General features: G+C 57.1%; 1 protein-coding gene across 6 annotated transcripts in view; it reads left to right on the top strand.

The window, feature by feature from the left end:
- tmbim1a (transmembrane BAX inhibitor motif containing 1a) overlaps positions 1-25,715 on the top strand; it is a 152,987-nt gene that overhangs the window by 48,138 nt on the left and 79,134 nt on the right. Inside the window, exon 2 of one of the 6 annotated variants that reach the window (XM_072468665.1) lies at positions 2,895-3,013. The exons of 2 other annotated variants lie outside the window; for them this stretch is intronic. The gene's annotated coding sequence lies outside the window, so the exon portion shown is untranslated. Of the gene's footprint in view, positions 1-2,889; positions 3,018-9,807; positions 10,183-25,715 lie in introns of those variants that run through there. 3 more of the 6 variants (XM_072468667.1, XM_072468666.1, XM_072468668.1) reach the window with 3 other exon arrangements.

Here is a 25,715-nt window from a genome sequence, read left to right as displayed (position 1 = left end):
ATTTACCAGAATGTTGCCTGGTATGGAGGGCATAAGCTATGAGGAGCGATTGAATAAACTCGGTTTGTTCTCTCTGGAACGAAGGAGGTTGAGGGGCGACCTGATAGAGGTCTACAAAATTATGAGGGGCATAGACAGAGTGGATAGTCAGAGGCTTTTCCCCAGGGTAGAGGGGTCAAATACTAGGGGGCATAGGTTTAAGGTGAGAGGGGCAAGGTTTAGAGTAGATGTACGAGGCAAGTTTTTTACGCAGAGGGTAGTGGGTGCCTGGAACTCGCTACCGGAGGAGGTAGTGGAAGCAGGGACGATAGGGACATTTAAGGGGCATCTTGACAAATATATGAATAGGATGGGAATAGAAGGATACGGACCCAGGAAGTGTAGAAGATTGTAGTTTAGTCGGGCAGTATGGTCGGCGCGGGCTTGGAGGGCCGAAGGGCCTGTTCCTGTGCTGTACATTTCTTTGTTCTTTGTTGTTGTATCTTAGGACCATCTCTCTGTCCTTAAAACGGAGGAATCTCACAACTATGGCTCGAGGAATTTCTCCAGCCCTCGGTCTTCGCGCCATAACTCGATAGGCTCCCTCCACCTCCAGCGGACCCGTCGGGGCCTCCGATCCCATCAACGAGTGCAGCATCGTGCTCACATATGCCCCGACGTCTGCTCCTTCTGTACCTTCAGGAAGACCAAGAATCCTTAAATTCTTCCTCCTCGCATTATTCTCCAGCACCTCCAGCCTTTCCACACATCGTTTATGGTGTGTCTCGTGCATCTCCGTCTTCACCACCAGGCCCTGTATGTCGTCCTCATTCTCAGCAGCCTTTGCCTTCACGACCCGAAGCTCCTGCTCCTGGGTCTTTTGCTCCTCCTTTAGCCCTTCGATCGCCTGTCATATCGGGGCCAACAGCTCCTTCTTCATATCCTTTTTGAGCTCTTCCACACAGCATTTCAAGAACTCTTGTTGTTCAGGGCCCCATGTTAAACTGCCACCTTCCGACGCCATCTTGCTTTGTGCCTGCCTTCCTGGCCGCTGCTCTAAAGGATCCACCGCAATCCGGCCACTTTCCTCTCCTTTTTCCATCCGTATCCAGGGGGGATTCCCTTCTGGTTTACCGCACAGTACTTTTAGCCGTTAAAATTGCCGTTGGGGCTCTTATTAAGAGCCCAAATGTCCGTTCCACCGGGAGCCGCCGAAACGTGCGACTTAGCTGGTCATCGGCGCACCCGGAAGTCCACGAGCACTAACTTTGCTGACAAGCTTGTGATTTATCAAATGGGCGGGTTTCTCCCTCGGTCGGAATTGGGAAAAGCGATTGTGCGGGGAATCAGTTTTGACGCTGAAATCGTGGCGGGTGTCAGCTTCACGCCAAATCGCAATTCTCCGGCGCCTCGACAGCAGCGTCAATGCGTTCCGCTCCGCACGTACAATAAACGGCTTGAGCATGTCATTGGTGGGCCTGACTCTGTATTCTCCGGGGCCTCCGCGGTTATCCGTCTCCACCGGGGCAAATTCCCAATGGAGCCGTTCACTTGTGCTTTCAGAGATCGTGTAACCGTCGCCGTGGCTGCTGAGGGAGGGAGAGGGGGTTCGGAAAGTGCCCAACATCGTCCTAGTTTGCTGGCAGTCGTGCCGCTGGCCGGGGAGGGGGCTTCTGACAGGGCCGGGGGGAGTAGCCGGGGGGTGGCCAGGAGGTGGGCTGCGGGGTCGGGGTGGACGGGCACGGAACACCATTGCCGCAGCCGGCAAGGCAGACATGCAGCTGACTGCCCACTGTGAACTTAGGGCAATGAGACGTGTTGGTGCCCCCCAGGCCACCCCTTTGGGGCCCTCTGGTCCCAGCCGACCCATTAACGGGATGGGCACGCTTCAACCAGTGCCATCGTGTTGCCTGGGATGAGTGTGTGTGGCGAGTGGCTGCAGCTTGTCAGCCTCCCGAGTGTCAATCACGGACCCGGTGAATCTGACACCGTTTCTCATTGGAATTGGGCGTGTTCCACGTGGCTAGTCCCTCTACAGTCGCTGGATCAGTACAGGTACGGCGCCAGTTTTACTGTCACAGAAGTCCACGAATCCTGCCCCGGCATCCACACTTAGTCTCAGGAACGGAGAATCGGCCCCATGTCAACCACACTATCCTCAACAACCCTCTTAGTGACCTCCTCAAAAAACTCAAGCAAGTTTGTTCAACACGACTTTCCCTGAACAATCATTGTTCAAAGCTTTCCCAGTACTGAGGTTCCACTTACTGGCCTGTCGTTGCTGCCTTCATCTTTACACCCTTTTTGAACAAATGTGTGAGGTTTCCGATTCTGCACTGATACCATCCTGGATCTGAGGAGAATTGGAAGATTATGGCCAGAACCTCCACAATTCCCAGCCTTACTTCCTCAGTATCCCTGCCTGGAACCAACCAGGTCCTGGTGATTTATCAGCTTTAAGCCCTCCCAGCCTCTCTCATACCTTTGCCTCCTCAATATGCGGCCTGTCCTGTACGTCAACTACCTCTTCTTGTACTATCTCCTATTTTTCGAACATACAAACAAGGACCAGGTGGAGGCCATTCGGCCCCTTGAGTCTGCTGCACTATTTAATAAGATCATGGCTGACCTCAAACCTGCATCCCACCTCCCCCCGACAACGGACCACCCCCTCGTTTACCAAGAATCTGTCCACATCGGCCTTAAAAATATTCATAGACTCTGCGTCCACCACCTTTTCAGGAAGAGGGTTCCAAAGACTTCCGACCCTCTGAGAGAAACTATTTCACCTCATCACCTTTTTAAACGGGTGATCCCTTATTTTCAAACAGTGACCCCTAATTCTAGATTACCCCACAAGAGGAAATATCCTCTCCACATACTAATAATAACAACCTTTTATTTAAAAAGCGCAGGAGCTGCGAGTCGGAGCGGAGATTTAAAAAGATCGCGGCCTAGTTTCGGGAGCCGTTCGGAGGAGGAGGAGCAGTCTCTGTCAGGGAGAGAACCTGAGAACATCTAAGACCCTGAGAAGGTAAGTAAGTGATTTTTACTCATTTTTACTTTTATTACCTTTTCAAATTGTGTGTGTGTGTGTGTGTGTGTGTGTGTGTGTGGGGGGGGGGCGGGGGGGGGGGGGGGAACTGAAGTGACATCACAGAAAAGCTGTGACCTGAGTGGCTGGTTGGGAATCTACAATAAATTAAAAAAATTAAGCATTGGTAACTAATTAAACATAATTACTTAATTATAATTTAGAAGGGTATCTCAGCCAGAGATCTGAGAGTACTATATTTAGCTTTCATATTTATAGTAGAAATCTAGTGCTAGGAAACAGATAGTTAACAGTAACTTAAACATTAAAAAAAAAACTTTTAACTTTAATTTACTAATTAATTGACGCAATGTCAGTTAGAGGGGTGCAGTGCTCTGACTGTGAGATGTGGCAGGCCCGGGAGGCTTCCAGCGTCCCGGATGGCTTCATCTGCAGAAAGTGCACCCAACTGGAGCTCCTCACAGACCGCATGGTTCGGTTGGAGCAGCAATTGGATGCACTTAGGAGCATGCAGGTGGCGGAAAGCGTCATAGATCGCAGTTATGTAAATGTGGTCACACCCAAGGTGCAGGCAGAGAAATGGGTGACCCCCAGAAAGGGCAGGCAGTCAGTGCAGGAATCCCCTGTGGTTGTCCCCCTCTCGAACAGGTATACCCCTTTGGATACTGTCGGGGGGGATAGCCTATCAGGGGAAAGCAGCAGCAGCCAGAGCAGTGGAACCACGGCTGGCTCTGATGTTCAGAAGGGAGGGTCAAAGCGCAGAAGAGCAATAGTAATAGAGGACTCTATAGTCAGGGGCACAGATAGGCGCTTCTGTGGACGTGAAAGAGACTCCAGGCTGGTATGTTGCCTCCTTGGTGCCAGGGTCCAGGATGTCTCCGAACGGGTAGAGGGCATCCTGAAGGGGAAGGGCAAACAGGCAGAGGTCGTTGTACATATTGGTACTCACGACATAGGCAGGAAGGGGCATGAGGTCCTGCAGCAGGAGTTCAGGGAGCTAGGCAGAAAGCTAAAAGACAGGACCTCTAGGGTTGTAATCTCGGGATTCCTCCCTGTGCCACGTGCCAGTGAGGCTAGAAATAGGAAGATAGAGCAGCTAAACACGTGGCTAAACAGCTGGTGTAGGAGGGAGGGTTTCCGTTATCTGGACCACTGGGTGCTCTTCCGGGGCAGGTGTGACCTATATAAGAAGGACGGGTTGCATCTAAACTGGAGAGGCATAAATATCCTGGCCGCGAGGTTTGCTAGTGTCACACGGGAGTGTTTAAACTAGTATGGCAGGGGGGTGGGCACGGGAGCAATAGGTCAGAAGGTGAGAGCATTGAGGGAGAACTAGGGAATAGGGACAGTGTGGCTCTGAGGCAGAGCAGACAGGGAGAAGTTGCTGAACACAGCGGGTCTGGTGGCCTGAAGTGCATATGTTTTAATGCAAGAAGTATTACGGGTAAGGCAGATGAACTTAGAGCTTGGATTAGTACTTGGAACTATGATGTTGTTGCCATTACAGAGACCTGGTTGAGGGAAGGGCAGGATTGGCAGCTAAACGTTCCAGGATTTAGATGTTTCAGGCGGGATAGAGGGGGATGTAAAAGGGGTGGCGGAGTTGCGCTACTGGTTAGGGAGGATATCACAGCTGTACTACGGGAGGACACCTCAGAGGGCAGTGAGGCTATATGGGTAGAGATCAGGAATAAGAAGGGTGCAGTCACAATGTTGGGGGTTTACTACAGGCCTCCAAACAGCCAGCGGGAGATAGAGGAGCAGATAGGTAGACAGATTTTGGAAAAGAGTAAAAACAACAGGGTTGTGGTGATGGGAGACTTCAACTTCCCCAATATTGACTGGGACTCACTTAGTGCCAGGGGCTTAGACGGGGCAGAGTTTGTAAGGAGCATCCAGGAGGGCTTCTTAAAACAATATGTAGACAGTCCAACTAGGGAAGGGGCGGTACTGGACCTGGTATTGGGGAATGAGCCCGGCCAGGTGGTAGAAGTTTCAGTCGGGGAGCATTTCGGGAACAGTGACCACAATTCAGTAAGTTTTAAAGTGCTGGTGGACAAGGATAAGAGTGGTCCTCGGGTGAATGTGCTAAATTGGGGGAAGGCTAATTATAACAATATTAGGCGGGAACTGAAGAACCTAGATTGGGGGCGGATGTTTGAGGGCAAATCAGCATCTGACATGTGGGAGGCTTTCAAGTGTCAGTTGAAAGGAATTCAGGACCGGCATGTTCCTGTGAGGAAGAAGGATAAATACGGCAATTTTTGGGAACCTTGGATAACGAGAGATATTGTAGGCCTCGTCAAAAAGAAAAAGGAGGCATTTGTCAGGGCTAAAAGGCTGGGAACAGACGAAGCCTGTGTGGAATATAAGGAAAGTAGGAAGGAACTTAAGCAGGGGGGCTAGAAGGGGTCACGAAAAGTCATTGGCAAATAGGGTTAAGGAAAATCCCAAGGCTTTTTACACGTACATAAAAAGCAAGAGGGTAGCCAGGGAAAGGGTTGGCCCACTGAAGGATAGGCAAGGGAATCTATGTGTGGAGCCAGAGGAAATGGGCGAGGTACTAAATGAATACTTTGCATCAGTATTCACCAAAGAGAAGGAATTGGTAGATGTTGAGTCTGAAAAGGGTGTGTAGATAGCCTGGGTCACATTGAGATCCAAAAAGATGAGGTATTGGGTGTCTTAAAAAAATATTAAGGTAGATAAGTCCCCAGGGCCTGATGGGATCTACCACAGAATACTGAAGGAGGCTGGAGAGGAAATTGCTGAGGCCTTGACAGAAATCTTTGGATCCTCACTGTCTTCAGGTGATGTCCCGGAGGACTGGAGAATAGCCAATGTTGTTCCTCTGTTTAAGAAGGGTAGCAAGGATAATCCAGGTAACTACAGGCCGGTGAGCCTTACTTCAGTGGCAGGGAAATTACTGGAGAGAATTCTTCGAGACAGGATCTACTCCCATTTGGAAGCAAATGGACGTATTAGTGAGAGGCAGCATGATTTTGTGAAGGGGCGGTCGTGTCTCACTAACTTGATAGAGTTTTTTGAGGAGGTCACAAAGATGCTTGATGCAGGTAGGGCAGTGGATGTTGTCTATATGGACTTCAGTAAGGCCTTTGACAAGGTCCCTCATGGTAGACTAGTATAAAAGGTGAAGTCACACGGGATCAGGGGTGAGCTGGCAAGGTGGATACAGAACTGGCTAGGTCATAGAAGGCAGAGAGTAGCAATGGAAGGATGCTTTTCTAATTGGAGGGCTGTGACTAGTGGTGTTCCGCAGGGATCAGTGCTGGGACCTTTGCTGTTTGTAGTATATATAAATGATTTGGAGGAAAATGTAACTGGTCTGATTAGTAAGTTTGCAGACGACACAAAGGTTAGTGGAATTGCGGATAGCGAGGAGGACTGTCAGAGGATACAGCAGGATTTAGTTTGTTTGGAGACTTGGGCGGAGAGATGGTAGATGGAGTTTAATCGGACAAATGTGAGGTAATGCATTTTGGAAGGTCTAATGCAGGTAGGGAATATATAGTGAATGGTAGAACCCTCAAGAGTATTGAAAGTCAGAGAGATCTAGGAGTACAGGTCCACAGGTCACTGAAAGGGGCAACACAGGTGGAGAAGGTAGTCAAAAAGGCATACGGCATGCTTGCCTTCATTGGCCGGGGCATTGAGTATAAGAATTGGCAAGTCATGTTGCAGCTGTGTAGAACCTTAGTTAGGCCACACTTGGAGTATAGTGTTCAATTCTGGTCGCCACACTACCAGAAGTATGTGGAGGCTTTAGAGAGGGTGCAGAAGAGATTTACCAGAATATTGCCTGGTATGGAGGGCATTAGCTATGAGGAGCGGTTGAATAAACTCGGTTTGTTCTCACTGGAACGACGGAGGTTGAGGGGCGACCTGATAGAGGTCTACAAAATTATGCGGGGCACAGACAGAGTGGATAGTCAGAGGCTTTTCCCCAGGGTAGAGGGGTCAATTACTAGGGAGCATAAGTTTAAGGTGCGAGGGGCAAGGTTTAGAGTAGATGTACGAGGCAAGTTTTTTTACGCAGAGGGTAGTGGGTACCTGGAACTCGCTACCGGGGGAGGTGGTGGAAGCAGGGACGATAGTGACATTTAAAGGGCATCTTGACAAATACATGAATAGGATGGGAATAGAGGGATACGGACCCAGGAAGTGTAGAAGATTGTAGTTTAGTCGGGCAGCATGATCAGCACGGGCTTGGAGGGCCGAAGGGCCTGTTCCTGTGCTGTACTTTTCTTTGTTGTTTGTATCCAATGTAACTACAGAAGCACTGGCATCGGATGAAGCATACAGGGGTGTAGTGTTAATGAGGTCAGTCCATAAGAGGGTCGTTTAGGAGTCTGGTAACAGCGGGGAAGAAGCTGTTTTTGAGTCTGTTCGTGCGTGTTCTCAGACTTCTGTATCTCCTGCCCGATGGAAGAAGTTGGAAGAGTGAGTAAGCCGGGTGGGAGGGATCTTTGATTATGCTGCCCGCTTTCCCCAGGCAGCGGGGGGTGTAGATGGAGTCAATGGATGGGAGGCAGGACCGTGTGATGGACTGGGCGGTGTTCACGACTCTCTGAAGTTTCTTGCGGTCCTGGGCCGAGCAGTTGCCATACCAGGCTGTGATGCAGCCCGATAGGATGCTTTCTATGGTGCATCTGTAGAAGTTGGTAAGAGTCAATGTGGACATGCTGAATTTCCTTAGTTTCCTGAGGAAGTATAGGCGCTGTTGTGCTTTCTTGGTGGTAGCGTCGACGTGGTGGACCAGGATAGATTTTTGGAGATGTGCGCCCCTAGGAATTTGAAACTGCTAACCATCTCCACCTCAGCCCCGTTGATGCTGACAGGGGTGTGTACAGTACTTTGCTTCCTGAAGTCAATGACCAGCTCTTTAGTTTTGCTGGCATTGAGGGAGAGATTGTTGTCGCTGCACCACTCCACTAGGTTCTCTATCTCCCTCCTGTATTCTGACTCATCGTTATTCGCGATCCGGCCCACTATGGTCGTATCGTCAGCAAACTTGTAGATGGAGTTGGAACCAAATTTTGCGACACAGTCGTGTGTGTACAGGGAGTAGAGTAGGGGGCTAAGTACGCAGCCTTGCGGGGCCCCGGTGTTGAGGACTATTGTGGAGGAGGTGTTGTTGTTCATTCTTACTGATTGTGGTCTGTTGGTCAGAATCGAGGATCCAGTTGCAGAGTGGGAAGCCAAGTCCTAGGTTTTGGAGCTTTGATATGAGCTTGGCTGGGATTATGGTGTTGAAGGCGGAGCTGTAATTAATAAATAGGAGTCTGATGTAGGAGTCCTTGTTTTCGAGATGCTCTAGGGATGAGTGTAGAGCCAGCGAAATGGTGTCTGATGTGGACCGGTTGCAGCTGTATGCGAATTGCAGTGGTTCAAGGCGTTCTGAGAGTAAGGAGGTGATGCGCTTCATGATCAACCTCTCGAAGCACTTCATTACGACTGAAGTCAGGGCCACCGGACGGTAGTCATTGAGGCACGTTGCCTGTTTCTTCTTTGGCACCGGAAATGACCACAAAGCTGTTGAATTGTCGTAAAAACCATTTAGGGAAGGGAATGAGCGGTCCTTACCGAGCCTGGCTCTATATGTGACTCCAGAGCCGCACTAACGCGGATATATCCTAACTGCTTTCTGAAGTGTACTGGCACGTCACTCAGCTGCAATAATAATAATCTTTATTGTCACAAGTCGGCTTACATTAACACTACAATGAAGTTACTGTGAAAAGCCCCTTGTCGCCACATTCCGGCGCCTGTTCGGGTACACAGAGGGAGAATTCAGAATGGCCAATTCACCCAACAGCTCGTCTTTCACCTTTATACAAACGTGGTAGGGGCTAGTTTAGCACAGTGGGTTAAACAGCTGGGTTGTAATGCAAAATAAGGCCAGCAGCGCGGGTTCAATTCCCGTACCAGCCTTCCGGAACAGGCGCTAGAATGTGGCGACTAGGGGCTTTTCACAGTATTTCATAGAATTTACAGTACAGAAGGAGGCCATTCAGCCCATCGAGTCTGCACCGGCCCTTGGAAAGAGCACCCTACCCAAGGTCAACACCTCCACCCAATCCCCATAACCCAGTAACCCCACACAACACTAAGGGCAATTTTGGACACTAACGGCAATTTATCACGGCCAATCCACCTAACCTGCACATCTTTGGACTGTGGGAGGAAACCGGAGCACCCGGAGGAAACCCACGCAGACACGGGGAGAACGTGCAAACTCCGCAGACAGTGACCCAAGCTGGAATCGAACCTGGGACCCTGGTGCTGTGAAGCAATTGTGCTACCCACAATGCTACCGTGCTGCCCAACTTCATTGACGCCTACGTGTGACAATAAATTATTATTATTATTATTATGACAGTGTTGAGGTGGGGCAGTAACATCTGCCTTTCTAGCAACACCTACATTCCAGGTTTCCAGAAGCTTAGTCACGCAGTGGGTTTCAAGGGAGAATTTGAATTTGGATTCAGGCCTTTTAAAGTGGGTGAATATACTGGAGGATAAGTTTGCACACTATCTTCAGGGCTGTGAGAATCCGCTCTCTGAATGGGGTTTGGTGTCAACGTTTGACATGATTCATTGGGAGCTCAGTACAGAGCTGGTGTGATTCACCGAGGTGCCTGTGACATTAAAGAGCTGGCGTTACTGCCTTCCAATCATTCTTGTGTTCCTGAAAAACCAGTTTGATCATTGAAGAGGCGGAGTTCCAGAGGTTGGGGCCTGTCTGCAGTTTGAGGCACTGCCGGCGATGTTGAGGTGAGAGGTCACAACCGCAGGGTCGGGGAAGCACAGAGACCTCGAACCCAGGGCTTTTTCCTCACCTCGTGTCTCGGTCAGTTGTAGACCTGTTGATACAGATTGTCCACTCTTGATTGGTCAATAACTCCCATTATTGTACCATGGGACTCGCAGGATGGTAGAAAGACATCAAGATGGACTTTCCTGCAATTCCTCGGATCAAACTGTGCAGTGCTCTAGTCTGAAACGTGACCACTCGATCCATATCTGATCACTCAGGCCTTGGAGACAGATCTACAAAGCTGACTTCCAGCGTGAGGGAAGATTGGAGAGACGCGGACTCCTCAACTTTGTAAAGAGGTGATGGAAAGGTGAATATAAGGATAGAGATAGTGATGGGAATGGAAACGGGAAATCTGACAATAGTTTAAATTCAATTGCAAGGTGGGGGGGTGGCACGGCGACACAGTGGTTAGCACTGTTGCCTCACAGCGGCAGGGACCCGGGTTCAATTTCGGCCTTGGGTTAATGTCTGTGTGAAGTTTGCACATTCTCCCCATGTCTGCGTGGGTCTCACCCCCACAACCCAAAGATGTGCAGGATAGGTGAATTGGCCACACTAAATAGCCCTTAATTGGTAAAAAATAATTATACGCAGACGCAGATTTGATTTATTATTGTCACATGTATCAGTATACAGTGAACAGTATTGTCTCTTGCCTGCTGTACAAACAATGCATACTGTACATAGGGAAGGAAGGAGAGACTGCAGAATATAATGTTACAGTTATAGCAAGGTGTAGAGAAAAGATCAACTTAATACGAGGCAGGTCCATTCAAACGTCTGATGGCAGTAGGGAAGAAGCTGTTCTTGAGTCGGTTGGTACGTGACCTCAAACTTTGGTACCTTTTTCCTGACGGAAAAAGGTGGAAGAGAGCATGTCCGGGGTGCGTGGGGTCCTTAATTATGCTGTCTGCCTTTCTGAGGCAGCGGGAATTGTAGACAGAGTCAATGGACGGGAGGCTGGTTTGCGTGATGGACTGGGCTACATTCACAACCTTTTGTAGTTTCCTGCGGTCTTGGGCAGAGCAGGCTCCATACCAAGCTGTGATACAACCATGAAGAATGCTTTCTATGGTGCATCTGTAGGCGTTGGTGAGGGTCGTAGCCGACATGCCAAATTTCCTTAGTCTTCTGAGAAAGTAGAGTCGTTGGTGGGCTTTCTTAACTATAGTGTCGGCATGGGGGGACCAGGACAGGCTGTTGGTGATCTGGACACCTAAAAACTTGAAGCTCTCGACCCTTTCTACTTCGTTCCCATTGATGTACATTTAGGTACTCTAAATTGATTTTTAAAAATAGTTTATACGTTCTCCCCGTGTCCGTGTGCTCCAGTTTCCTCCCACAGTCCAGAAAAGTGTGGGTTAGGTCGTGGGGTTACGGGGATAGGGTGGAGTGGGCATGGAGAGGGTGCTCTTTCAAAGGGTCGGTGCTGACTTGATGGGCCGAATGGCCTCCTGCACTGTAGGGATTCTATAATAGGAAAAGGAGACCCTGGTTCATGTGAGGCTGATGACAGGAAATTCTTCATAATAATTGACCAATTTGAAGCAACATTTTAAAATCGGTCAAGAACTATTTGGAATACCTCAGAAGGCCATTCAGCCCCTCGAGCCTGTTCCACTGTTCGTGGCTGCGATCCAACTCCATTTACCCACCTTTCCTCCACATCCCTCCTTACCTTAAGTTTTTTAAAAATAAATTTAGAATACCCAATTTTTTTTCCCCCCCCAATTAAGGGGTAATTTAGCGTGGCCAATCCACCTACCCTGCACATCTGTGGTTTGTGGGTGTGAAACCCACGTGGACACGGGGAGAATGTGCAAACTCCACACGGACAGTGACCCAGGGCCGGGATTCGAACCCGGGTCCTCAGCACCGCAGTCCCAGTGCTAACCACTGCGCCACCCCTTCATACCAATCTCAGATTTGAATTTTACTATTGGCCCAAAAGCCTGACAAAGTGACCCATTTGCAAAGAGAATACCAAACTTCTACCACCCTGTGAGTGAAGACTTTTTCCCCCCCCTAATTTCACTCCTGAAAACTCTGGCCCGAATGTTTTGACTGCTCCTGTCAGTCATTGACTACCCAGTTACTGGAAACAGTTTCTCGCTCTCCATCCCACTGTGTCCCTCGTGGAAAATATCTGTCAAATCACCCTTTGTTCTCCGACATTCCATGCGTACAACTTCCTTGTAATTTAACCCTGGGTGGGCGGGGTCCGGGTGTCATTCGCTAAATCTGCACTGTGCTGTCTCCAAGGCCAATATACTCTTCCAAGGGGCGGTCTGCAAAAGTGCTCACTGGAACTCCGGATGTGGTCCGACCAGGGCTGCAAGAGGGACTTCTGAATGGGTGAATTAATGTTCAACTGTCTTCTTTGGTTCAGGCAGTGTCTGAGGTCAAAGGCCGAGAAATCAAGAGTGGAATTGGAAGGGAGCTGAAGTGACAACACATGGGAACAGGAGCACGTCATTCAGCCCAATGACTCCCCCCCCTCCCACTCTGCCCCACCCCAGTCTCACAGCTTCTCTGAGGGGCAAGAGTTGCAGGTTTGTTTGTATGAAGGACTGCTTCCTGCCATCACATCAGAATGGCTGGGCTCTAATTTAAAGATGATACCCTCTTGTTCTGGGCTCAACCGCACTGAATGAATAGCTTTGATCCATCTACCCTGCAATCACCTTTCGCAGTTCGATTAGACCATCCTTTAATCTTTGAAACTCCGGGGACAAGCTGAGTCCCACCCCGTCCTCATAAATTGACCCCTTATAACAATAATCGTTTATTGTCACAAGTAGGCTTCAATGAAGTTACTGTGAAAAGCCCCTAGTCGCCACATTCCGGCGCCTGTTCGGGGAGGCCGGTACAGGAATTGAACTCACGCTGCTGCCTTGTTCTGCATTACAAGCTAGCTATTTAGCCCAGTGTGCTAAACAAGTGGGGGCAATTCAGCCCCAGGGTGATTCTGATGAATCTGTCCTGCAGCCCTCCAAGACCAGTGCACCCTTCCTGAGGTGCCCGGCCCAGAGGCCCGGTTACTTCGAGGTGAGATCTGAGTACCACTTCCTCCCTCTGTGTTTAGAAGAATTTCGATGAGCATTTGAAAAGCCACAGCACACAAGGCAACGCACTAAGTGCTGGAAAATGGGATTAGAATAGATAGGTGCTTGATGGCTGGCACAGACACGATGGGCCGAGTGCAGAAGGAGGCCATTCGGCCCATCGAGTCTGCACCGACCCACTTAAGCCCTCACTTCCACCCTATCCCCGTAACCCAATAACCCCTCCTAACCACGAAGGGCAATTTATCACGGCCAATCCACCTAACCTGCACGTCTTTCGGGACTGTGGGAGGAAACCAGAGCACCCGGAGGAAACCCACGCGCACACGGGGAGGATGTGCAGACTCCGCACGGACCGTGACCCAAGCCAGGAATCGAACCTGGGACCCTGGAGCTGTGAAGCAATTGTGCTACCCACAATGCTACCGTGCTGCCTCTTTCTGTGTGGTAAAACACTGTAAATCTATTCCAGACCGGTTGTGGTAAAGACCAACATTTCATCAGCCTTGACTGGGGCCTGTTCAAGCTTGCTTGCTTTCAGCCATTTCAATACTTTGAACCCCAAATCTCTCAGCTCCCCCCACAAGTGCCAGCTTCGCACCATTGTGAACATACTCTGACCTATCATTAGCTCCTACGTGGGTGACCTCACACTTACCTTTATTGGACTCCATTTTGCCCACAGATGTAGTCAGTGGGGTGCGATGAATGTAGGATTTTAGATACATTCAATTATTTTGCGGTGGCACAGTGGTTAGCACTGCCGCCTCACAGCACCAGGGTCCCAGGTTCGATTCCCGGCTTGGGTCACTGTCTGTGCAGAGTCTGCACGTCCTCCCCGTGTCTGCGTGGGTTTCCTCTGGGCACTCCGGTTTCCTCCCACGAGTAATCTTGGGATGAAAGGCAACAAACCTTTTAGGAGCCGGAGGTGTAATTAACCACTGAAAAAGCTTGGGCTGATGCAATTAAGGGGATTCCCCAGGGAGTTAATTAATTTTCAGCTTGGTGAGATGATGTCATTTTTGGGTGGAGCTAAGGCACCAGGCACTTTTGGGGAAGCATTTTTCAGTTTCCGTTCTGATCTGGTTGAAGGTGTGTACAGTGAAACAGTAAGTGAGTTAAAAGAGGTTAACTGGATTTAAAGCGGCGCAGACTTGTCTGAGGACAAGGGGGAGCTGAAACCAGCCGGTTGAAAACAGCCTTTTGAAGACATCAGCCAGAGGCTCGAACCGGAGTCAGATCTGTTCTGTACAGCAGTGCAAAAGAGATCTCTTTCTGAAATGAAAATCGCTTATTGTCACAAGTAGGCTTCGAATGAAGGTACTGTGAAAAGCCCCTAGTCGCCACATTCCGGCGCCTGTTCGGGGAGGCTGGTACGGGAATTCTCCCGCTGGTATTCTCAAAGAATAACTCTGTAAAGCAAGTATTACTCTGTGACATTGGTATTTAGGGTGGATTAAGAACTGAGATGGTGTATTTTCTTGTTGTTTAAGTGGGAATAAAGGTAGCAATTAAGAGTATCGTATTCACAGCATTGAGTAGCGTTGTTTAAGGGGTAATCATGAGCTATTTTCGGGTGTGATATGTTATGACACCCACAGGCTTTCTGGAGAGAGTCAGCCCTCACAGCAGACTCCTCACAGGGTTACCTCCGGGTGCTCCGATTTCCTCCCAGAGTCCAAAGATGTGCAGGTTAAGTGGATTGGCCGTGCTAAATTATCCCTTAGTGTTCAAATGTTAGATGGGGTTACAGGGATAGGGCGGGGGAGTGGGCCAAGGTGGGGTGCTCTTTCAGAAGGTCGGTGTAGACTCGATGGACTGAATGGCCTCGTTCTGCACTGTAGGGATTCCATGATTCTATGAGTTACTAGTAAATCTAATAGTTTGCTAGTTTACTGTGGCGGCACGGTGGCACAGTGGTTAGCACTGTTGCTTCACAGCGCCAGGGTCCCAGGTTCGATTCCCGGCTTGGGTCACTGTCTGCGCGGAGTCTGCACGTTCTCCCCGTGTCTGCGTGGGTTTCCTCCGGGTGCTCCGGTTTCCTCCCACAAGACGTGCTTGTTAGGTGAATTGGACATTGTAAATTCTCCCTCTGTGTCCCCGAACAGGCGCCGGAATGTGGCGACTCGGGGCTTTTCACAGTAACTTCATTGCAGCGTTAATGTACGCCCACTTGTGACAATGAAGGTTATTATTATTATTACCAGCCAGCTTTTTCAGAAACTGCTGTTCTGCCCATAGGCTAAATCTTTTAAACTAAACGACATTGAGAAAAGCTGCAGGTTTGTCCACAGTCAAATCTTTAACTGAACTGAAACGCAACACGTGACTACTTCAACTCCTGACTCCTCCCATTAACTACATCATCGTGCTGAGGGCAACCGCAGTGGGCGCAGTTTGACTAAATGGGAGCAGAGTCCCATAGCGAGTGTGTTTAGCCGCGAGGTCCCGGTGCTTGCAGCACTGAGAAACACCCCGTTATTAACAGTGGTACCATGGCAGTGCCAGGCTGGCACCCAGGTGGCACTGAAGAGTATCAGCCTGGCAGTGCCAGGATGCTCGGGTGGCACCAGCGATGCCGGGCTGCCACCCCGCCCAAAGGGCATGCACCTGGAGGCCTCCGATCCCCAGGAAGACCCCCACGAGTGCCATTCCGCCTGCTCCCAGTTTGTGGAGGTCAGTACTGAACGGCACTCACCTCGAGGTCTCCGAGGCGAAGGGGATAGATGCCAACGCCTCGGGAAACTGTATATTACTGTGAGACTAGCTGTCTCTCTCTCTGTAATATCCAGGTTTGCCAAAAATGGGCGGGATTCACATCACAACGTCTCGTGCGAGGCATTGCGAGCCGGATAGATCTCAGGAGTGGGGTCTCCTGGCTTCTATCTACCGGCCATGTCGCTCCGTGGCGCGCTGCGTTTCAGACGCAATGTGGCCGTTCGATGCCGCCCAATGTATCTAATTATCTACTTCCCATGAACCTTCATCATATAAACTAAATTCCCTCAGCCCAAACTTTTATGATGCTTTAATTGTCCCTTGAGCCAGAGTATGTCTTTTAAACCGGGACTTTTAAAAAGAGATTACTGCAGCAAATACATCTCATTCAATATGTCTGAAATCCCTCCATTCATCACATTAGCCTTTGACAAGGGCCCACATGGGAGACTGAGAAAGGAGATAAGAAACAGGGGATTCACGGTAATTTGGCAAGTTGGGTCCAAAAGTGGCTTAGTACCACCGGGTTCAGCGTTAGGTCCCTTATTGTTTGTGATATAGATAAGCGATATAGAGAAGAATGTGGTGGGGGGGCGGGGAGGGGGGGGGGGGGGGGGGAGCTAAGTAAGCTTTGCGGATGATGTGAAGATTGGCAGGATGATTAATAGTGGAGAAGAGGGCTTAGATTGCATGGAGATATGGACGGGCTGGTCAGACGGGAAGATCAGTGACAAATGGAATTTAACCCTGGAAAGTGCGAGCTGATGCACTTTGGAAGGAGTAACAAGACAAAGGATTACTGAGTGAATGGTAGGACACTAGGAAGCTCAGAGCAACTGAAGGACCTTGGGGTGCCTGTCCACTGGTCACAGAAGGCAGAAGGAAAGGGTAGTTAAGAAGGCAAAAGAGGCACATGCCTTTATCAGTCATGGCATTGATTAGAAGAGCAGTAAGATTATGTTGGAACTATACAGGACTTTGGTGAGGCCACAGCTGGAGCACTGTGTGCAGTTCTGGCCGCCTCACTACAGGAAGGATGTGATTGCGCTGGAGGGGGTGCAGAGGAAATTCACCAGGATGTTGCCTGGGATGGAGCGTCTGAGTTATGAAAGGAGGCTGGGTGGACTTGGGTTGTTTTCTTTACAGCGGAGGAGGCTGATGGGCGACCTGATTGAGGTGTACAAGATGATGAGGGGCCTGGGCAGAGTGGATCGGAAGCAGTGTTCCCTTTAGTTGAAGGTTCAAAAGCAAGGGGGCACAATTTTAAGGTGATGGGCAGGAGGTTTAGAGGGGGTTTGAGGAAATGCTTTTCACCCAGTGGCCGGTGGGAGTGTGGAATGCGCTGGCTGGGAGGGGAGTAGAGGCGGGTAACCGATTTTAAAAAGTGCGCGGATGAGCACCTGAAATGTCAGGACATTCACGACTCTGAGCCAAGTGCTGGGAAGGGGGATTAGTGTCGCTTTAGCGTAGTTTTGTCGGTGCGGACCCGATGGGCTGAATGGCCTCGTCTGTACTGTATGACGCGAGGGCAAACAGTCGGAGGTTTTCAGAGAGCTATTTGGCGCAAAACAAAATCAACACTCCAAAAAGACAAAAAGGTCATTCAGCAACCAGGGTCAATAAGTGAGGTCGGAGACGGCAGCAAGCTGAAAGGAAAATTTAAATCCCAGTGGATTGGGAGGTTAGAATAGAGCAGCACAGGAATATGGGGAAAGGGATAGGTGCAAAAAAAAAACCTGAAGGAAATCTGCAAATCGAACAAAACCAACACCAAACGTCATATGATTGCAGGCGAGGTGAGAGATTTTCCTCTCGATTGAAGCCTTCTGAATGCCCCTGAAATCTAACGTTACATCACTCACTCAGTCACACAAACAAATACAGTCAAGGAAAGTACAGCTGGAGAGAGTACTGCTTCCGAGCCAAAAGAATATTTTACAATTCATGTGACTGTCTTCGGAAAAACATAGTCACTCCTAGTGGACGTTGAGGGGAATTCAACAGCCGGGGTTATTTCGGGATTATCAGGAAGGGGTGGGCTTTCTGGGTGTCACTGACGCTTTAAAAAAAAAAAAAAAAAGTTTATTCAGGCATTTATAAATACACGTCAAACGAAACCACAACCGATAGCAAACAGGAAAAGGCAGCATAACTCAATAAATAGCCAACAACCATGCCCCACCCTCCCTACCATACCCCCACCCTCTCTGCCTGCACTTTTTCTAGTTAATCCTAATCACCCCTCCCCCTACTGATTTAACTGCCCTGGAAGAAGTCTAATGAACGGTTTCTATCTCCGGGCGAACCCATCCATCGACCCCCTTAAGGCAAATTTAATTTTGTCCAATCTAAGGAAATGCGCGAGGTCGATCGCCCACACCCTGGCTTTCGAGGGGTCTCTCCACCCCAACAGGCTCTGGCTCCGGGCTCCCAAAGAGGCAAAGGCCAGAACATCGGCCTCTCTCGCCTCCGGGACTCCCGGGTCTCCCGACACTCCGAACACTGCCAATCCTGGACTGGGGGCCACCTTCACCCCCAGTACCTCCGACATCACGCCAGTGAGCCCCCGCCAAAATCCCTGCAACTTCTGGCAGCCCAAAACATGTGGACATGGTTCGCGGCCCCCACCCCTGCACAGTGCCCACACCTATCCTTCACCCCCTCAAAGAACCTACGCATTCTGGCCACCATATGTGCCCGATGGAGTACCTTAAATTAACTGAAACTCAGTCTGGCTCACGAGGAGGACCCATTCACCCTCATCAAAGCTTCCTCCCATAGCCCAGCCTCCAGCTCACCCCCTAGCTCCTCCTCCACTTTTGCTTAGCTACACTTAACGGGTCAGCCTCCCAGTCCATCAATTCCTTGTATATCTCTGACACCCTGTCCTCTCCAACCCCTGTTCTCGACAGCATCCTGCCCTGCTACCCCGGGGCCAGATCAGGAAAGGACGTCACCTGCTTTCTCACTTAGTTCCACACCTGTAAGTATTGGAACCCGTTTCCGTTGGACAACTCGTACTCCTCCACCAGCCCCTCCAAACCCGAGAAGCTGCCCCCCACGGACATAACTCCTAACCGCTCGATCCCCGCCCGTCGCCAACACTGAAACCACTCCCACCCCCTCCCCTCCTCGCTCTCCCCTCCCCCGCTCCCCTCCCCCCGCTCCCCTGTCCCGCTCCCCTGTCCCGCTCCCCTGTCCCGCTCCCCTGTCCCGCTCCCCTGTCCCGCTCCCCTGTCCCGCTCCCCTGTCCCGCTCCCCTGTCCCGCTCCCCTGTCCCGCTCCCCTGTCTCGCTCCCCTGTCCCGCCCCCCGTCCCGCCCCCCGCCCCCCGTCCCGCCCCCCGTCCCGCCCCCCGTCCCGCCCCCCGTCCCGCCCCCTGCCCCACCCCTGCCCCACCCCTGCCCCGCCCCCGCCCCGCCCCCTGCCCCGCCCCCTGCCCCGCCCCCTGCCCCGCTCCCCCTGCCCCGCTCCCCCTGCCCCGCTCCCCCTGCCCCGCTCCCCCTGCCCCGCTCCCCCTGCCCCGCTCCCCCTGCCCCGCTCCCCCTGCCCCGCTCCCCCTGCCCCGCTCCCCCTGCCCCGCTCCCCCTGCCCCGCTCCCCCTGCCCCGCTCCCCCTGCCCCGCTCCCCCTGCCCCGCTCCCCCTGCCCCGCTCCCCCTGCCCCGCTCCCCCTGCCCCTCTCCCGCTCCCCTCACCCCTCCTCCCTCCCCTGCTCCCTTCCTTCCCCCGCTCCCTTCCTTCCCCCGCTCCCTTCCTTCCCCCGCTCCCTTCCTTCCCCCGCTCCCTTCCTTCCCCCGCTCCCTTCCTTCCCCCGCTCCCTTCCTTCCCCCGCTCCCCGCTCGCCTCCCCGCTCTCCCACTCCCCGCTCCCCTCCCTTCCCCCGCTCCCCTCCCTTCCCCCGCTTCCTTCCCCCGCTTCCTTCCCCCGCTTCCTTCCCCCGCTTCCTTCCCCCGCTCCCTTCCCCCGCTCCCTTCCCCCGCTCCCTTCCCCCGCTCCCTTCCCCCGCTCCCTTCCCCCGCTCCCTTCCCCCGCTCCCTTCCCCCGCTCCCTTCCCCCGCTCCCTTCCCCCGCTCCCTTCCCCCGCTCCCTTCCCCCGCTCCCTTCCCCGCTCCCTTCCCCCGCTCCCTTCCCCCGCTCCCTTCCCCCGCTCCCTTCCCCCGCTCGCCTCCCCGCTCGCCTCCCCGCTCTCCCACGCCCCGCTCCCCTCCCCAGCTTCCTTCCCCGCTCCCCTCCCCCGCTCCCCTGCCCTCCCCGCCCCCCTCACCGCCGCTCCCTCCCCTCCCCCGCTTCCTTCCCCCGCTTCCTATCCCCGCTTCCTTCCCCCGCTCCCCTGCCCCGCTCCCTTGCCCCGCTCCCCTGCCCCGCTCCCTTGCCCCGCTCCCTTGCCCCGCTCCCTTGCCCCGCTCCCTTGCCCCGCTCCCTTGCCCCGCTCCCTTGCCCCGCTCCCTTGCCCCGCTCCCTTGCCCCCCACTCCCATGCCCCGCTCCCTTGCCCCGCTCCCTTGCCCCGCTCCCTTGCCCCGCTCCCCTGCCCAGCTCCCCTGCCCCGCTCCCCTGCCCCGCTCCCCTGCCCCGCTCCCCTGTCCCGCCCCCTGTCCCGCCCCCCTGCCCCGCTCCCCTGCCCCGCTCACCTCCCCCGCTCCCCTCCCCTCCCCCCTCCCATCCCCCGTCCCGCCCCCACCCCGCCCCTGCCCCGCCCCTGCCCCGCCCCTGCCCCGCCCCTGCCCCGCCCCTGCCCCGCCCCTGCCCCGCCCCTGCCCCGCCCCTGCCCCGCCCCTGCCCCGCGCCCTGCCCCGCGCCCTGCCCCGCGCCCTGCCCCGCTCCCCCTGCCCCGCTCCCCCTGCCCCGCTCCCCCTGCCCCGCTCCCCCTGCCCCGCTCCCCCTGCCCCGCTCCCCCTGCCCCACTCCCGCTCCCCTCACCCCTCCTCCCTCCCCCGCTCCCTTCCCCCGCTCCCTTCCCCCGCTTCCTTCCCCCGCTCCCTTCCTTCCCCCGCTCCCTTCCTTCCCCCGCTCCCTTCCTTCCCCCGCTCCCTTCCTTACCCCGCTCCCTTCCTTCCCCCGCTCCCTTCCTTCCCCCGCTCCCTTCCTTCCCCCGCTCCCTTCCTTCCCCCGCTCCCCGCTCGCCTCCCCGCTCTCCCACTCCCCGCTCTCCCACTCCCCCGCTCCCCTCCCCCGCTCCCCTCCCCCTCCCCCTCCCCTCCCCCTTCCCCTCCCCCGCTCCCCTCCCCCGCTCCCCTCCCCCGCTCCCCTCACCCCCGCTCCCTCCCCTCCCCGCTTCCTACCCCCGCTTCCTTCCCCCGCTCCCCTGCCCCGCTCCCCTGCCCCGCTCCCCTGCCCCGCTCCCCTGCCCCGCTCCCCTGCCCCGCTCCCCTGCCCCGCTCCCCTGCCCCGCTCCCCTGCCCCGCTCCCCTGCCCCGCTCGCCCCCTGCCCCGCCCGCCCCCTGCCCCGCCCGCCCCCTGCCCCGCCCGCCCCCTGCCCCGCCCGCCCCCTGCCCCGCCCGCCCCCTGCCCCGCCCGCCCCCTGCCCCGCCCGCCCCCTGCCCCGCCCGCCCCCTGCCCCGCCCGCCCCCTGCCCCACCCGCCCCCTGCCCCGCCCGCCCCCTGCCCCGCCCGCCCCCTGCCCCGCCCGCCCCCTGCCCCGCCCCCTGCCCCGCCCGCCCCCTGCCCCGCCCGCCCCCTGCCCCGCCCGCCCCCTGCCCCGCCCGCCCCCTGCCCCGCCCGCCCCCTGCCCCGCCCGCCCCCTGCCCCGCCCGCCCCCTGCCCCGCCCGCCCCCTGCCCCGCCCGCCCCCTGCCCCGCCCGCCCCCTGCCCCGCCCGCCCCCTGCCCCGCCCGCCCCCTGCCCCGCCCGCCCCCTGCCCCGCCCGCCCCCTGCCCCGCCCGCCCCCTGCCCCGCCCGCCCCCTGCCCCGCCCGCCCCCTGCCCCGCCCGCCCCCTGCCCCGCCCGCCCCCTGCCCCGCCCGCCCCCTGCCCCGCCCGCCCCCTGCCCCGCCCGCCCCCCCTGCCCCGCCCGCCCCCCCTGCCCCGCCCGCCCCCCTGCCCCGCCCGCCCCCCTGCCCCGCTCCCCCTGCCCCGCTCCCCCTGCCCCGCTCCCCCGCTCCCCTCACCCCCCGCTCCCTTCCCCCGCTCCCTTCCTTCCCCCGCTCCCTTCCTTCCCCCGCTCCCTTCCTTCCCCCGCTCCCTTCCTTCCCCCGCTCCCTTCCTTCCCCCGCTCCCCGCTCGCCTCCCCGCTCTCCCACTCCCCGCTCCCCTCCCTTCCCCCGCTCCCCTCCCTTCCCCCGCTCCCCTCCCTTCCCCCGCTCCCCTCCCTTCCCCCGCTCCCTTCCCCCGCTCCCCTCCCTTCCCCCGCTCCCTTCCCCCGCTCCCTTCCTTCCCCCGCTCCCTTCCCCCGCTCCCTTCCCCCGCTCCCTTCCCCCGCTCCCTTCCCCCGCTCCCTTCCCCCGCTCCCTTCCCCCGCTCCCCTGCCCCGCTCCCCTGCCCCGCTCCCCTGCCCCGCTCCCCTGCCCCGCTCCCCTGCCCCGCTCCCCTGCCCCGCTCCCCTGCCCCGCTCCCCTGCCCCGCTCCCCTGCCCCGCTCCCCTGCCCCGCTCCCCTGCCCCGCTCCCCTGCCCCGCTCCCCTGCCCTGCTCCCCTGCCCCGCTCCCCTGCCCCGCTCCCCTGCCCCGCTCCCCTGCCCGGCTCCCCTGCCCCGCACCCCTGCCCCGCACCCCTGCCCGGCACCCCTGCCCGGCACCCCTGCCCGGCACCCCTGCCCGGCACCCCTGCCCGGCACCCCTGCCCGGCACCCCTGCCCGGCACCCCTGCCCGGCACCCCTGCCCGGCACCCCTGCCCCGCACCCCTGCCCCGCACCCCTGCCCCGCACCCCTGCCCCGCACCCCTGCCCCGCACCCCTGCCCCGCACCCCTGCCCCGCACCCCTGCCCCGCACCCCTGCCCCGCACCCCTGCCCCGCACCCCTGCCCCGCACCCCTGCCCCGCACCCCTGCCCCGCACCCCTGCCCCGCACCCCTGCCCCGCACCCCTGCCCCGCACCCCTGCCCCGCACCCCTGCCCCGCACCCCTGCCCCGCACCCCTGCCCCGCACCCCTGCCCCGCACCCCTGCCCCGCACCCCTGCCCCGCACCCCTGCCCCGCACCCCTGCCCCGCACCCCTGCCCCGCACCCCTGCCCCGCACCCCTGCCCCGCACCCCTGCCCCGCACCCCTGCCCCGCACCCCTGCCCCGCACCCCTGCCCCGCACCCCTGCCCCGCACCCCTGCCCCGCACCCCTGCCCCGCACCCCTGCCCCGCACCCCTGCCCCGCACCCCTGCCCCGCACCCCTGCCCCGCACCCCTGCCCCGCACCCCTGCCCCGCACCCCTGCCCCGCACCCCTGCCCCGCACCCCTGCCCCGCACCCCTGCCCCGCACCCCTGCCCCGCACCCCTGCCCCGCACCCCTGCCCCGCACCCCTGCCCCGCACCCCTGCCCCGCACCCCTGCCCCGCACCCCTGCCCCGCACCCCTCCCCTGCCCCGCACCCCTCCCCTGCCCCGCACCCCTCCCCTGCCCCGCACCCCTCCCCTGCCCCGCACCCCTCCCCTGCCCCGCACCCCTCCCCTGCCCCGCACCCCTCCCCTGCCCCGCACCCCTCCCCTGCCCCGCACCCCTCCCCTGCCCCGCACCCCTCCCCTGCCCCGCACCCCTCCCCTGCCCCGCACCCCTCCCCTGCCCCGCACCCCTCCCCTGCCCCGCACCCCTCCCCTGCCCCGCACCCCTCCCCTGCCCCGCACCCCTCCCCTGCCCCGCACCCCTCCCCTGCCCCGCACCCCTCCCCTGCCCCGCACCCCTCCCCTGCCCCGCACCCCTCCCCTGCCCCGCACCCCTCCCCTGCCCCGCACCCCTCCCCTGCCCCGCACCCCTCCCCTGCCCCGCACCCCTCCCCTGCCCCGCACCCCTCCCCTGCCCCGCACCCCTCCCCTGCCCCGCACCCCTCCCCTGCCCCGCACCCCTCCCCTGCCCCGCACCCCTCCCCTGCCCCGCACCCCTCCCCTGCCCCGCACCCCTCCCCTGCCCCGCACCCCTCCCCTGCCCCGCACCCCTCCCCTGCCCCGCACCCCTCCCCTGCCCCGCACCCCTCCCCTGCCCCGCACCCCTCCCCTGCCCCGCACCCCTCCCCTGCCCCGCACCCCTCCCCTGCCCCGCACCCCTCCCCTCCCCCGCACCCCTCCCCTGCCCCGCACCCCTCCCCTCCCCCGCACCCCTCCCCTCCCCTCACCCCACCCCTCACCCGCTCCCTTCCCCCGCTCCCCTCCCCCGCTCCCCTCGCCCCGCTCCCCTCGCCCGCGCTCCCTTCCCCCGCTCCCCTCGCCCCGCTCCCCTCGCCCGCGCTCCCTTCCCCCGCTCTCCTCCCCCGCTCCCCTCCCCCGCTCCCCCGCTCCCCTCACCCCCGCTCCACTCCCCTCCTCCCTCCCTTCCCCTGCTCCCTTCCCCGCTCCCCTCCCCACTCCCCACTCCCCGCTCCCCGCCCCTCCCCGCTCCCCTCCCCGCCCCCCGCTTCCTTCCCCCGCTCCCCTGCCCTCCCCCGCACCCCTCAACCCCGCTCCCTTCCTCCCCCGCTCCCCTCACCCCCGCTCCCCTCCCCGCTCCCTTCCCCCGCTCCCCTGCCCCGCTCCCCTCCCCCGCTCCCCTGCCCCGCTCCCTTCCCCCGCTCCCCTCCCCCGCTCCCTTTCCCCGCTCCCCTCCCCCGCTCCCCTCCCCCGCTCCCTTTCCCCGCTCCCTTTCCCTGCTCCCCTGCCCCGCTCCCCTCCCCCGCTCCCTTTCCCCGCTCCCCTGTACCGCTCCATACGCAGTAGATCGAAATAAGGAATCTGGAACAGCACTGGCTTGGTGAGCCAAAGGGCTTGTTACTGTGCTATAATGTTCTTTCTCCTTTCTAATTCAGGGGAGCCTATAGTTTTCCTTTTCTCCATGCCAGTGCCTTGGCCAATCAGAGTCCACTTGCCAACAAATTGCCATCCTGTCCTGGGAGTGTTTGATGGGGACAGTGTAGAGGGAGCTTTACTCTGTATCTAACCCCGTGCTGTACCTGTCCTGGGAGTGTTTGATGGGGACAGTGTAGTGGGAGCTTTACTCTGTATCTAACCCCATGCTGTACCTGTCCTGGGAGTGTTTGATGGGGACAGTGTGGAGGGACCTTTACTCTGTACCTAACCCCTTGCTGTACCTGGCCTGGGAGTGTTTGATGGGGACAGTGTAGTGGGAGCTTTCCTCTGTATCTAACCCCATGCTGTACCTGTCCTGGGAGTGTTTGATGGGGACAGTGTAGAGGGAGCTTAATTCTGTATCTAACCCCGTGCTGTACCTATCCTGGGAGTGTTTGATGGGGACAGTGTAGAGGGACCTTTACTCTGTACCTAACCCCTTGCTGTACCTGGCCTGGGAGTGTTTGATGGGGACAGTGTGGAGGGACCTTTACTCTGTATCTAACCCCATGCTGTACCTGTCCTGGGAGTGTTTGATGGGGACAGTGTAGAGGGACGTTGACTCTGTATCTAACCCCATGCTGTACCTGTCCTGGGAGTGTTTGGTGGGGACAGTGTAGAGGGAGCTTTACTCTGTATCTAACCCCGTGCTGTACCTGTCCTGGGAGTGTTTAATGGGGACAGCGTAGAGGGAGCTTTACTCTGTATCTAACCCCGTGCTGTACCTGTCCTGGGAATGTTTGATGGGGACAGTGTAGAGGGAGACTTACTCTGTATCTAACCCCGTGCTGTACCTGTCCTGGGAGTGTTTGATGAGGACAGTGTAGAGGGAGCTTTACTCTGTATCTAACCCCATGCTGTACCTGTCCTGGGAGTGTTTGATGGGGTCAGTGTAGCGGGAGCTTAATTCTGTATCTAACCCCGTGCTGTACCTATCCTGGGAGTGTTTGATGGGGACTGTGTAGAGGGAGCTTTACTCTGTATCTAACCCCGTGCTGTACCTGTCCTGGGAGTGTTTGATGGGGACAGTGTAGAGGGAGCTTTACTCTGTATCTAACCTCGTGCTGTACCTGTTCTGGGAGTGTTTGATGGGGACAGTG

The sequence above is a fragment of the Scyliorhinus torazame genome, chromosome 2 (assembly GCF_047496885.1).
Source record: "Scyliorhinus torazame isolate Kashiwa2021f chromosome 2, sScyTor2.1, whole genome shotgun sequence".
NCBI lineage: Eukaryota > Metazoa > Chordata > Chondrichthyes > Carcharhiniformes > Scyliorhinidae > Scyliorhinus > Scyliorhinus torazame.
Note: the sequence above shows the minus strand (reverse complement) of the source record. Positions and strands in the feature narration are given on the sequence as shown.